The sequence below is a fragment of the Ricinus communis genome, chromosome 8 (genome assembly GCF_019578655.1).
Source record: "Ricinus communis isolate WT05 ecotype wild-type chromosome 8, ASM1957865v1, whole genome shotgun sequence".
In the NCBI taxonomy this organism is placed as follows: domain Eukaryota; kingdom Viridiplantae; phylum Streptophyta; class Magnoliopsida; order Malpighiales; family Euphorbiaceae; genus Ricinus; species Ricinus communis.
This window is the reverse complement of record NC_063263.1, coordinates 26,338,718-26,353,135: the sequence shown is the minus strand read 5'-3', so window position 1 is coordinate 26,353,135 and position 14,418 is coordinate 26,338,718. Positions and strand designations below refer to the sequence as shown.

The window sequence follows — 14,418 nt, the reverse complement described above, 5'->3', positions numbered from 1 at the left end:
AAAGGACAGTCCTAAGCCTCACAATGGTCAGTATTATGAGTATCACCAAGCTTTCGGTATGTGATGGATTAATGCAACAATTTGAGGCACGAGATCCAAGACTTAATCGATTGTGGTGAATGGTAAGTTGAACAACTTCCTCGGTATGAGTGTGAAGACTTACTAGGGCAGCCTTCGGGTAAATTTGTCTTCAAAGTTTGATATTTGATACCTCCTTTAGCTGACATTCAAATTGAAGATATTGTGTCGAGTGGTTAGAGGTTAGACGATGATCAAGCCACTAGTGAATCTTATCTTTTAGAGGTTTGGCAAGAAAGGGAAAAGAAGTCGGTCATGGCTATCGACATCTAGTATAGTTCTTGGGATAAGTGTGAAGTCTAAGACACTAAGGCCAAGGAAATCTAGGCAGACAATGATTCTAATAAAGAAGTTGAACTAGCGAGTAAGGGTAAGGAAGCCGAGGTACAAGAACAGAAGCAAGATAAGTAAGCACCTAAAGATGAAGATATCATGTTGTTAGAGTGGTGGAAGAAGGAAAAGAAAATAGTCAATGTCTGGGAACTGTTGATATACTCATCGAACCACAGAAAGACTTTAATTAGGCCTTATCTGGTACAAGGGTTAGCACAACAGCTACCTTTGAGGAAATGATCAAAATGGTGATTGACAAGACCACTGGAATGATTACCTTCTCGATGAAGACCTACCATTTGAGGGAAGAGACCATAATAAGTCCCTCTATATAGTACTAGAGGTCAAGGAGAAGAGAACCCCATGCGTGATATGGATGATGGGTTAGCCATCAACGTGTTCCTTCTCACATACTCCCTAAGTTGGGGCTGACTCCGAAAGACCTAATGTCAGCATCTATTTTTCAAATCTAGATATCAAGGGAATTACAAAAATCCCTGTGATGAAAGTTACTGCCTTCTTGGGTCTCGGGAGATGAAGGACGAGTGAATCCAAGGTTAGGGTTGAGGTTGATCTGGTCGATATTACCTTTTTAAAATCAATTTGGAGTTAATTGTTAAGAAAAATAAAGTTTGAGGGTCAAAATGATGCATTACGCAAGTTCAGGGATCTTTTGTCAAACGTCCCATATATAAAGTTGTTCCATACACTTTATATGCACTTATATATGCTTGTATTTATTTCTTGTTGAGAGTGCCAATTACTATCTTTACTTTTAGAACTTACTCGGTAATGCTTATGGGGGCCAGAAGGAGAGTTTAACACTTTGGTATGATAGAGGCACTTAGGTTTTTCATTCTAGCCAAATAGCCTTCATTCGTTTATTGATTCTGTAGATAACCCCTTCTTTCACCATTTTTTTTATCGTATTCCATTACCACTTAGTTTTATTCTGCTTTGGGTTATGATTTTGCATGAGTTATTTTTATTGGGAATTTTTATCTCGGGAATAGTGTGAAATTTTATAGCAGCTTTCTTCAATCTAAAAGAAATTCACTCTATTATGTGAATGTTCTTCCCTTATGAGAAAAAAAGAAAAAAAAAGAAATAGAAGAATAAGAGGGAAAGGTGATGAAAAGAAAGAAAGTAAGTGAGCTAAACATTTTGACTTGATTCTTATTTCCCACCTTGGACTACTGTCCATTGTTTACCCCTTGTGATCATTGTGACTTGTGTGCAGGTCATGTATTTCATTGCAGAACACCATAGGTTCAACTCTGACTAAATTTACCTACCCTTACCTAATCCCCATTACAACCCTTATAAAGACCTCTTAACATGGTTGTTGACTCTCCATAAGTGGTAGGAGTAGGATTTAAGAGCAAGCATATAGTAAGTAAGGCAGTATTTGATGCATTGAGCGATTTAACATTATCCTTTAAACACTTTGAGTGACTTAGAGTGAATATGGTGAGAAGTTGGTTCTAAATAATTTTGTTGAGACAATATTTTATGAATTATTGGCATCTTGGTTGTGATACTTGAATTGATTGCTTCGTTTCTTTTTGTTTGACTTACGCTTGTTAAGGATATGTGCAGGAGCTCTCTAGCTTGTCTGTCAGTTTAAGTATTGTTCCTTAGTGGTTTATTTTCCTTATTGTACTTTTGATTGCTTGAGGATAAGGAATAAGCTAAGTGTGGGTTTATTTAATGTGCGTAAAATATACAGATCTAAATGGGGTTTTTAAGATTGATTTTATAGACATTTGGATGTGAATTGGTCCCAACACTCACCTTATGCGTCTTTTTGTGTGCATGAGGTCCAAAAGAAGTCAAAGGATGATAAAGGGAAGAATTGGAGCATAATTAGACGTCAAAGTTGCCAAAACAAGCTAAGTACGAGCATGAGAAAGCTGAACATGGCCGTGTTGGTTTCAACACTGGCCTTGTTCCCAACACGGGCACCAACACGGCCATGTTGGGTGCATCAACCATCAAAGAAGAAGAAGTCTTTAGGGAGCACGGCCACAGAGAGTAACACGGCCAGGAACACCAAACCATGTTCCCAACACGGCCATGTTGGCGGCGACAGAGGGAATTAATTAAAAGAAAGAAGAGAGGAAAGAAAGAGAAAGCGGGGGAGAACGTCCCAAACCTTAATATTTCTCTCTATAAGGGTTTTTTGAGCTGAAACCAAGGGAAAAGGAGACTTGGATCAAGGTTTCAATCGGATTCCCTTCAAAGATTGAAGATTGGGCGAGGTTCGTTGATTGGTTTTCAAATCGAGCAAGAGGAACAAGAATGGATTCAATTCGAGCAAGAGGAATTGGGGTTGTTTACTCTCATCCAAGGGTGTAATTGGGTTTTCTCTACCTTTACTCATTGTTGTAATTGAATTCTTGTGTATTTTGATATTGAACATGATTAGCTAGATTGATTAAATCCATTGGGATTTCTTTACTATGTTGGCTGAGTATTATATTATTGGATTGTTTGGGTTAGCTTTGTATTCTTCTTGCTTTCAGTATTAATAAGATAATACATTATTCATGAGACATTGTGAATTGTGTGATTGAGAAGTCCATTTGGCAATTGGAATTTTGAATAGCAAGAACTGGTTAATAATCGCTTAGAGATAAGGACAATTAACTAGCCGGATTAAGAATTAACAAAGCTTAATAGAGACGGATTAAAGTTTAATGCTAATTTAAGAATCAATCGTTAGGAAGAGATTCCAACTTTAGGTTATTAGGTTTAGGAATTCGGTTATCTCGAGAGAGAAACCGAATTCGGTTAAGAATTCATCCACGGGTAGCATAATTAGACTCACCAATCCTTTATCTTTTGTTTGATTGCCAACTAGTTTAGGTCCCCTTTGGGTTTGCTTCCTTGTCTTGGTTATTTTAGTTATCAATTACTCCTGCATCTCCCTTAGAACTTAGCTTATAGCTATTAGTTAGTTTAGAAAGTATTCATCACTTATTTTAGGTTAATATAACAAAGAACAAAGGAGTAACTCTGGGCTTTCACTTTCCCGAGGAATACGACCTTGATACTTGCCATTAGTGCTAGACTGCATCGATTAAATTGTAGCTAACACAATTAGCACACATCAAGTTTTTGGCGCTGTTGCCGGGGAAACTGTTTGAAAACTATAGTGAAATTTGCTATTTTTTAATTTAGCCATTTTTTTATTTTTATTGATATTTATTTTTGTTTTGTTTGTACATATTTATTTAGTTAAGTTTATGATTCAGGTAGTGGATGATAAGGAGGTTCAATGCTAAACTCTTTGTATGACACGTTGGAAAATGGGATCAGGAACCAAGAGAATGCTAAAAATTGGGATACTCGTGCATCTTTAGAAGCTCGAGTGGAATCGTTTTGCAGAGCTACCAATCACTCTCCACTCATATCCTTTCATCTCAAATTTTTTTGTGAATTTTGTTGTGGTTTACATTTGAGTAATGATTGTCCATTATATAGTGATGTTGCTCATTGTTCTTATAACTATGAACATGTGAATTATACGGGAAGTTGGCCAAATGACTCGTATGGAAGCACCTACAATCAAGAGTTGAGCACTCATTCACCCTTTGGATGGAGCTTAGATGGCCAAGAACCACCAGAATTTAAGCAGCCTAATCTTACACCATCAACTCAAGGTGAAGAGTTAGTGTCAACGGAGCTGATGACGAGGTTTATTGCAAGTCTTGAGGATAGATTCCAACAAACAGAGAGGATACTTGAAGATCAACAAGCCTCGATTAACAACATAGACCATCAAGTAGGCTTAATCTTCAAGTTACTAGCTGAAGAGCAATTGGGAACTCCATCAAACGCTACTGAATCTGAGGAACACTTGAGCTCCGTCACTGTGCGTTCAGGTGAGAATTTTTCTGGGTTATCAATTATGTTTGACGATGATGCTTCTGTGCAGGACGACTCTTTGAACATGAAGATAGAACCAGAAAAGGAAAAGGCAAACATGATCCCTCTGAAAGACTACCAACAGGAACGTACCGTTGATGATGCTGAGTTGCAGTTAGAGGAATTTTTGGTGGATTTTCCATAAGTTCCTTCGATGATGGAAGATGAGCACAAGTTATCCAATGAAGAAGTCTTGGAGGAGCTCGAGTTTCTTTTAGCAAGTGAACTAAGCCAAGGACTAGAGAAAACCATCGACGTTCCTGAAGAAATTGCCCAACCGTCGATCCTTCCAATTGGTGAAACTTCAGCTTTCAAATTGGAAGAGCCCCTAGAGCATCATGACTATGTGCAATTATATGAGGAGCGAGTCTTGCCCATCATACTGGCAGCTTACTTGACAGTCGGGAAGAGGAAATTGACGATTATCCCTCTAAGCGGATACTTGAAGACATTTCCTTGGAAGAAGGATGGATGGTCGTCGATCACGCCCGTTTGCTTTTCACCATGAGTCCAGCTAAGAATACTCATTACATCAAAAAGAAGCGCTTTTGGGAGGCACCCCAATTTTTATCTTTAATCTCTAATATTTTAACCTTTTGTTTTGAAATATTTTATTAGTTTTAGTTTTTATATTTTATGTAATTTTTGTTTCAGTTTTGATTTTAATTCTTTATTTTATTATTTGCAGCCACTACTCTACCATAGACTAGCCAACGCCCTGATATCTCTAATGATGCACCTCTTTTCACTCCGGAGCCATAGTCAGGGCAGTATTAGTTCTTTTTCCTTTTTCATTTCTTATATATTTTGTACACTGGGGACAGTGTGTCCTTCAAGTGTGGGGTGGGTGATATTTATCCCATCTCAGTTATTTGTTTATTCTTTGTGCAATTTTTTGTAAAATTTTGAAAAATTCACTTTGTTTCGATGCTCTTACTGTTGACTTGCTTTTGAAATCCTGTTTATGTCCATGTGATCGGGTAAAACTGATAGCGTTGAGTTTTGCGGAAGAATGTAAGATAATTAGTTTGAGTTTTGCACTAAGTTGCTTTGGTTTATTTAATTCTGTTTTGATGATTTTTGTTTGGAACCTACTCAAAAGCACACTTGTGAGAAATTGAGCCTAAATTGTAAGCATACACTTTATATGCTTGTATTTATTTCTTGTTGAGAGTGCCAATTACTGTCTTTACTTTTAGAACTTACTCAGTAATGCTTATGAGGGCCACAAGGAGAGTTTAACACTTTGGTATGAAAAAGGCACTTAGGTTTTTCATTCTAGCCAAATAGCCTTCATTCGTTTATTGATTCTGTAGATAATCCCTTCTTTCACCATTTTTTTATCGTATTCCATTACCACTTAGTTTTATTCTGCTTTGGGTTATGATTTTGCATACGAGTTGTTTTTATTGGGAACTTTTGTCTCGGGAATACTATGGAATCTTATAGCAGCTTTCTTCAATCTAAAAGAAATTCACTCTATTATGTGAATGCTCTTCCCTTATGAAAAAAAGAAAAAGAAAAAAAAGAAATAGAAGAATAAGAGGGAAATGTGATGAAAAGAAAGAAAGTAAGTGAGCTAAACATTTTGACTTGATTCCTATTTCCCACCTTGGACTACTGTCCATTGTTTACCCCTTGTGATCATTGTGACTTGTGTACAGGTCATATATTTGATTGCATAACACCATAGGTTCAACTCTGACTAAATTTACCTACCCTTACCTAATCCCCATTACAACCCTTATAAAGACCTCTTGACATGGTTGTTGACTCTCCATAAGTGGTAGGAGTAGGATTTAAGAGCAAGCATATAGTAAGTAAGGCAGTATTTGATGCATTGAGCGATTTAACATTATTCTTTAAACACTTTGAGTGGCTTAGAGTGAATCTGGTGAGGAGTTGGTTCTAAATAATTTTGTTGAGACAGTATTTTGTGAATTATTGGCATCTTGGTCGTGATACTTGAATTGATTGCTTCGTTTCTTTTTGTTTGTCTTACGCTTATTAAGGATATGTGCAGGAGCTCTCTAGCTTGTCTGTCAGTTTAAGTATTGTTCCTTAGTGGTTTATTTTCTTTATTTTACTTTTGACTGCTTGAGGACAAGCAATAAGCTAAGTGTGGGGTTATTTGATGTGCGTAAAATACACACATCTAAATGGGATTTTTAAGATTGATTTTATGGATATTTGGATGTGAATTGGTCCCAACACTCACCCTATGCGTCTGTTTGTGTGCATTAGGTCCAAAAGAAGTTAAAGAATAATAAAAGGAAGAATTGGAGCATAATTAGACGTCAAAGCTACCGAAACAAGCTAAATACGAGCATGAGGAAGCTGAACATGGCTGTGTTGGTTTCAACACGGGCACCAACACGGCCGTGTTTGGTGCGTCAAGCATCAAAGAAGAAGAAGTCTTTAGGGAGCACGACCATAGAGAGTAACACGACTAGGAACACCAAACCGTGTTCCTAACACGGCCAGGAACACGGCCGTGTTAGCGGCAACAGGGGGAATTAATTGAAAGAAAGAAGAGAGGAAAGAAAGAGAGACGGGGGGAGAACGTCCCAAGCCCTGATATTTCTCTCTCTAAGGGTTTTCTGAGCTGAAACCAAGGGAAAAGGAGACTTGGATCAAGGTTTCAATCGGATTCCCTTCAAAGACTGAAGATTGGGCAAGGTATTGATTGGTTTTCAAATCGAGCAAGAGGAACAAGAATCGATTCAATTCGAGCAAGAGGAATTGGGGCTGTTTACTCTCATCCAAGGGTGTAATCAGGTTTTCTCTACCTTTACTCATTGTTGTAATTGAAGTCTTGTGTATTTTGATAATGAACATGATTAGCTAGATTGATTAAATCCATTGGGATTTCTTTACTATGTTGGCTTAGTATTATATTGTTGGATTATTTGGGTTAGTTTTTTATTCTTCTTACTTTCAGTATTAATAAGATAATGCATCATTCATGAGACGTTGTGAATTGTGTGTTTAGATTGCTTTGTGTGATTGAGAAGTCCATTTGGCAATTGGAATTTTGAGTAGCAAGAACTGGTTAATAATCGCTTAGAGATAAGGATAATTAACTAGCCGGATTAAGAATTAACAAAGCTTAATAAAGGCAGATTAAAGCTTAATGCTAATTTAAGAATCAATCGTTAGGAAGAGATTCCAACTTTAGGTTATTAGGTTTATGAATTCGGTTATCTCGAGAGAGAAACTGAATTCGGTTAAGAATTCGTTCACAGGTAGCATAATTAGACTCACCAATCCTTTATCTTTTGTTTGATTGCCAACTAGTTTAGGTCCCCTTTGGGTTTGCTTTCTTGTCTTGGTTATTTTAGTTATCAATTACTCCTGCATCTCCCTTAGAACTTAGCTTATAGCTATTAGTTAGTTTAGAAAGTATTCATCATTCATTTTAGGTTAATATAATAAAGAACAAAGGAGTAACTCTAGGCTTTCACTTTCTCGAGAAATACGACCTTGATACTCGCCATTAGTGCTAGACTGCATCGATAGGTACACTGCCTTAGATTGTAGCTAACACAATTAGCACACATCAAGAGCCAATCGGACATATGAGCCGATCGGCTTTACATAGTGCCGATTAGGGTTTTCTCCTTTCACGTCATTCTTTTCTTAATGCTTTTACGTCCAGATACAGATTCTTGAAGGTAATTGATGATAATCATGGACTTTTCAATGATTTTTATTTAAATCTTAAAGGATTAATATTGGATATTTATCAATTTTCTTTTGAAACATCTAAGATTATCCGTTCCTTTAGGGTTTCCTTTGAAACCTTACCTCTATAAATAGAAAGAGATACCTAAGGTTAGGGCTAAACAGAAGAAACTAGAGAACAATTAGAGAGAAAATTTATAGAAGCCAATATCGGTTTGAGAAAAAGAAAAACTTGCATTCATCATTGAGGGTGTAGGTCACTAAGAAAGAATTGATTTTTGGAAACTTTTTTTGAAATCAACAGAAGCTTTCCCAATACCACATCTAGCACTGGATTCCCAACTAATGTTTGATTCAATTACTTCTTCATCACCTGAGACTCACAAAGCTATCAACTACACTGACAACCTGAGGGTTCCCCAACATGCATCTATCATCATCAAAATTATTCTAAAATGGTTTCTTTGTTTTTTTTTTATGCTTTTCCTTAAAAATATGATCACGGTTACTTTTATTGTTTTATTTTTATGATTTTAATATGATTATATTAGGGTTTTCTATTAATTTGCATATTACTAATTTATTAGATTTTGGAATTTGATAATAATTAAGGTTCTAAAATTTGATAATATGCCTGCATTAGAATTTTAGAATCTAATTAATCACATGCATAGGATTATATGAGTAAATTTTTATTTTTATTATGATTTTGTAAGCAAATTAGTTAATTAGGGTTATATGATTAATCTATCATTCCTATTCACTGTATTTTCAGTTTTTAGGGTTTTGTATTAGTTTTTAGGGTTTCTAGCTCAATTAATTGTTATTTTCTATTTTTTATTTATTTTCTATTTTTTATTCATTTCTATTTTATTTCTTTCATATTCTAATCGTTTTTACTCTTTGTGTATGTTAAAATCAGCTATAGGACATAAGGACTACATAAAAATTGAAGGAACCAGTCTAGATGCCCTAGAGTCGATCGGCTCTACACCTTGTTGCCCTAATTTTTGACTTTTTGCGAGTTTTTGATGTACTTTCATCAGTTTTATGTACTGTAGTTAAGTTTTATGGCTTTTTTTTACAACTTTAATTGTAGGCTGGGTTGCAATAACTAGATTTATCTTTCTATTCTTTATTTTATTTGTTTCATGGCCTAATATATAATAAATAATTGTAATACGACTGCCTAATTAAAAATTGGGCGCATAGACTTTAGGTTAAGAATTGGACCAAACATGAAAATTATAGTCCAACAGTCTAATCAGGCTTAAGTTCTAAAATCAAAGTTGTAATACCCGAGAAAAAAAAAGAAATAATAATAAAATAATAAATAAATAAATAATAATAAAATAATAAATAAATAAATAATACTATATATAAAAAGAACAATTTTCCTTCCTTCTTCTTTCCTTTCCTTCCCCCTCCCCTACTCCTTCCCCTTCTTCCTCCCTGCTACTCTCTCTCCCTCCCCGTCTTCTGCCATTTCCGGCCACAACACCGCCGCCCAGCCACACAGCTTCTCTTCGCCTTCCCCTCTCTCGCTGACGCCACCTTATTCTTCCTCCATCCCTCGCTACCGATGTCAGCATGGAAAAAGGAGCTATCGTCGCCGAAACGACCTTTTGCCGCCGTCCGTTCACTCGTCCGACACCAGAATCGACCTCCCCGCCACCGAAAACCCCCGAGTCGAGCTTCTCTGCCGCATTTTCCTCGCGGTAGTTGTGTGCGAACTCATCGGAGCTGAGACTTTCTGGCCTTGATCAGATGTCTTCCAGCGAGTTTCTAGCCAAAACTCTTGCGTTTTCAGACTCCCCGTAACTCAACCTTCGCGTAGACGCTTCCAGATTCGAATTCCAACATCGTTAGCAATACCGACTTTCGGACCCCGGTTTTTTCCAGACGCGCAAGATTCTGAATTTTTGGCTCGGTATAATTTTATTTAGATCTTAAAAATTATTTTATAATGTTAGAAAATATTATTGCTATTAATTATCAATTTTGGATAATTTAATTTAATTATATTTAATTAATTGTGACTTAAATATAAATGCTACAAATTAATGGGTATGATTAATTATTGTGTTGAATTAGTTTAAATTTTGTGTGGGTTGGTTGTCGAAATCAATATTATGTCAGACCGTCTATAAGACAATTGTGTTATGTGGTGTATTGCGGAGTCAGGAAAAATAATGCAGTTTTGCTGGCCCGACTCCAGTTAATTAATCGCAGAATAATTGAAGTGTTTCTAGCAACTTCTAGATCCATTATACGGGGGGTAAACGTCCATATTTTAGAGGAGGTTCTGCCAAATTCTTGGTAGAATTTTCGAGTGAATTTTCTTAGGTAGTCTAATCTAGGAGTCTATGCCTAGGAAAAATTAATTATATCTTATTAACTGAGTATTTTTGTAAATAGATAATCCGTCCATCCAGCCAGCTCCACCCAAGACGTAGGAGCAGACTGCAGAGGGCGGCAGAATTGTGAGTTAAATTCATATAATCAACTGTGCCCTTATCATGTCTAAATTAAATACGATGCTAATTGATTAATAATTATTATAATTATTATCGTCGTTATCATGAGTAATTTCATTGATTGATAATTATCACGAATATTATTAGCATTATTATTAGTAAATTTATTTTCGTTATTATTAATATCATATTTAATGTTATTTTAATATTATTATTATTATTGCACATAATTTGCATGTTTACTTCACTCGATGCTACTAAATTTTAATTCTCAATATGTTATTAAATAAATTGTGTTTGCCTATATTTATACTGTCTATAATCATTATATATGTTATGAATGTGACATTGGGATGAGGTGACAATAGAACATGCTACCTGATGGGTTGTATAAGGACCGCGTGCACACCAGTATTAATCAGAGACAAGTGATAAAGGTTATTTTGGATTTTGCCCTGGTTGAGTATAACTCTCTGGGCTGTGGAAGTTTGACTGTCGGAGGAAGGTCCCTGTCGAGCGTTGCTCTCAGAGCGCCATTATAATTGGAGAACAAGTGTCCAGGCTGGATTTAAGGACTCTAGTTGAGCTTCGCTCTCTGGGCACCAGACCTGTTGGAATAAGAGAGTCGGAGGGCCACTAGTATTAGGTGTTAGGGTTCTGTTGAGGCACTAGTGCTATAAGTATTTCAATTGTATTTTCTTTCTAAATTATGGCATGACATGTATTTTGATATAATATAACATGATATCCTAATTTAATAAATGTTATATTCAGGAACTATTTTAGGATTATATGATTTTAACTCACTCTCAAGGCTGACAGTCTCAATTTAAATTTTTCAGGTGACAGTTAGGTTCTCTACCGTCCTGTGTTGACAGCCCGACTTCCTTCTCCATCAGGCCTATTGTAATTAATTTACACTTTCATATTTTTAATTATTTAAAATTCTAGACTCTCCGCAGGAGAATGCCTGATATATTATGTTTGATCTGGTTTGTAGTAAATTGTGAAATTTTGTTAATGTCAGTTAGAGACTTGTGTATGGCATGTCGGACCGGTTTTATATTGTGTTCTTATATGCACATTTGAAATTTTAGTTAGTAAGGCTTACTATGAGTCTTGGCGGCCTTAAGCCTACACATTCCTTAGTGCCGGTAACGGGCCCACATATCGGTTTGTGACAAAGTTGGTATCAGAGCCTAGGTTTAGATTTCCTTCGACCTAGGTTAGCTTCCTTAACTACTGCGGAGTTAGGAATTGAGTCTGTCCTTGTGTGTTTCATTAATTTTAGTATATGCACCATACATTAGAGAGTCTATTGGTTTGATATCTTGCTGTTTATTTTCAGCCATTGCTATACCGAGGACTCGAGAGGCTGCAGCAGCAGCAGCGGCCCAAGATGAGGTTTCCACTCACTCGGCACCACCCGCCCCAGCCTGTGATACCAGGAGGCGAGGTAGAGCGGCAACCCAACCAGATGAGGGCGAGGCTCAGAAGGCACACGGTGCTGGTGGAGTCCTAGTGGAAGCGTTCATAGCCGGTATGATTGGAATGCAAAGGGCTTTAGAGCAGTTGTTGGCTTTTCAGCAGCAGCAGGCTGCCCAAGGTTCAAGGACCGCAGTAGTGGGTCCAGTATTAGGAATCCAGATGAGGTTCCTATGTCTGATATACTAAGCCGAGACTCATAGAGTTTGATGGGACATCTGGGGACCCTTTAGACTTCTTGGATGAGGTTAAGAAAGGGGCATCAAATTTGCACTATTCTGATAAGAGGACAATCGAGATGGCTGGTTTTTCTTTGAAGGGGATAGCATCTCAATGGTTCAGAGACTATATCCTCCCCTTTTTGGATGGGTTATCATGGAGGCAATTTAGGGACATGTTCAAGGAGTACTTCATCCCTTTTAGTGTAAGGTAGGAGTACAGAGAGAAATTTGAGAGGTTGGTTAAGAAAGACGTGTTAGTGGCAGAGTACACTAGGTAGTTTGTGCAGTTGACTAAGTATGCGCCCTATGCTGTGGGGACCGAGGAGCAGAAGAACAGCAAGTATATTTCAAAACTTGGTCCAAAGTTTGTCTCCCTGGTTCAGTTTAGGAGGAGCAGCTTCCTAGAGGTGACTGACATGGCTAGGTAGATGGAGATGACCCTGCGAGGATTTGGCCAGGGAACTGATGATGGCAAGAAAAAGAAGACCAGAATTGAGGGTCAATCTAGTGCACAGCCAGCTGTGCCGTATTACGGTAATGGACGACTTCGGAGGTTCCGATTAGCAAGCCAGGCAGAGAGGCTGCCGTACTCACAAGAAGGGTAGACAAAACCAGAAGGGTAGCAGAGGATTCAGGCTAGGGCAAGGCTTCAGTGGGTAAAGTTTTGGCTACAACAGCTCTAGTTCTAGAGCCAGCACTTGTCAGATGTACGGCAGGCCACATCAGGAACCGTGCCTAGCTTCCAATGGAGCCTATTTCAAGTGTGGTGAGAAGGGTCATATGGCTCGAGCATGTTCTCGCTACTTCAGTCGGCCAGCTTTTCCTCAAGGCTCGTCTGCTAGTGTGACCCGACCAGCTTTTCCTTCAGCTCTGGGATATTCACAGGGTGGATCTCAGTTTGTTGGCCAGCAAGGCCGTGGTTTTGAAGGTAGGCCTATAGGAGGCCGATCTGGGAGTAGAGTTCAAAGTCAGGCTTCAAGCTCTCAATAGTCAGGCCGTGGGCAGGCGAGAATGTTCCTCCTCACTCATCAGGATGCGCAAGTGTAATGCCCACCTAATACATTTACATTTATTTTTATAACATGCATATCATATAGATATGAGAAATGCATGAGATATGTATGGTATTAATGCTAATGTTAAATAGAAGAAGATTATAAATGTCACAATTAAGTCCATAATAAGAATTAGAAAGTTAAGGGATTGAATTGATTAATGGCAAAAATAAAGGGGTTAATTAAACCTAAAAAGAAAATTAATATGATAGAAAAGAGGAAGAAGAAAGAAAAGGTGGTAGTTCTTCTTCCTTCTTCTTCTTCTTTCTTCTTCTTCTTCTTTTTCAAAAAAAAAAAAGAAAACTAAGTTTCCAAGTGGAATTTGGAGTTTTAGACTCCATTTTAGATCTTAATCTTCATCTACAAAGGCTTTAGAGGTTTATTTGGTAAGTAATTTTAATATTTTGTTGAATTGAGTTAGGGTTTAGAAGACATAGAATTCGAGTTCTAAAGACCCAGTTTTTTAGTCTTATTATTTTGATCATATCTTGAGCTAGGAAGCTTTAAATCGAGTGTTCTTTGATGATATAGAAACGTTGAAGAGTTATCTAAAACTTTTATTTCTTTAGCTCGATCTGAATCAGGCTCTATGTTAGTATAATAAGAGAATACATTTTATTGTTCAGTTTCCATCTTTGGTTTGAGTAAGGTGGATTGTTTTGTAGGGATATTTCTCTATACACCTCCAATTGAAACAAAATCAGTTTTAAATTATATTAGACACATAAGGTTACTGATCTGGAAAGTTTCATCATGAAATTTATTGTATAGAAGTTTTGGTGGATTTTTAAATTCACCATATTAATTCTGTCATAGTTGGCAGCCACACATATGTAGATAGTTTAGTGATATTATCATGCTAGATGAAATTCTATTAACTTTGGGTGTTTAAAAAATAAGTGAATTATGATCTATTTCAGCTAAACAAATTTTTAATGAGGGTGACACCCAAGTAAGCTCAAGCAAAGGGAAGGGAGCAACAAAGGTAAGTGAATAACTTAATGTTCTATGTGAATATAACACAAAATAAATAATTATAATTTATTTGTTTAATTGATTGATTAAGGAAAATGTATATAATATATTAATAGATGTTAATTTTTGTTTATGGTGATTGTTAATTATAGTACTGATGGGTGATTGTTTTCGAAATGA

General features: G+C 36.8%; 1 pseudogene; it reads left to right on the top strand.

The window, feature by feature from the left end:
- LOC125370954 overlaps positions 1-12,420 on the top strand; it is a 100,883-nt pseudogene extending 88,463 nt beyond the window's left edge.
- Positions 12,421-14,418: the final 1,998 nt, after the last annotated feature.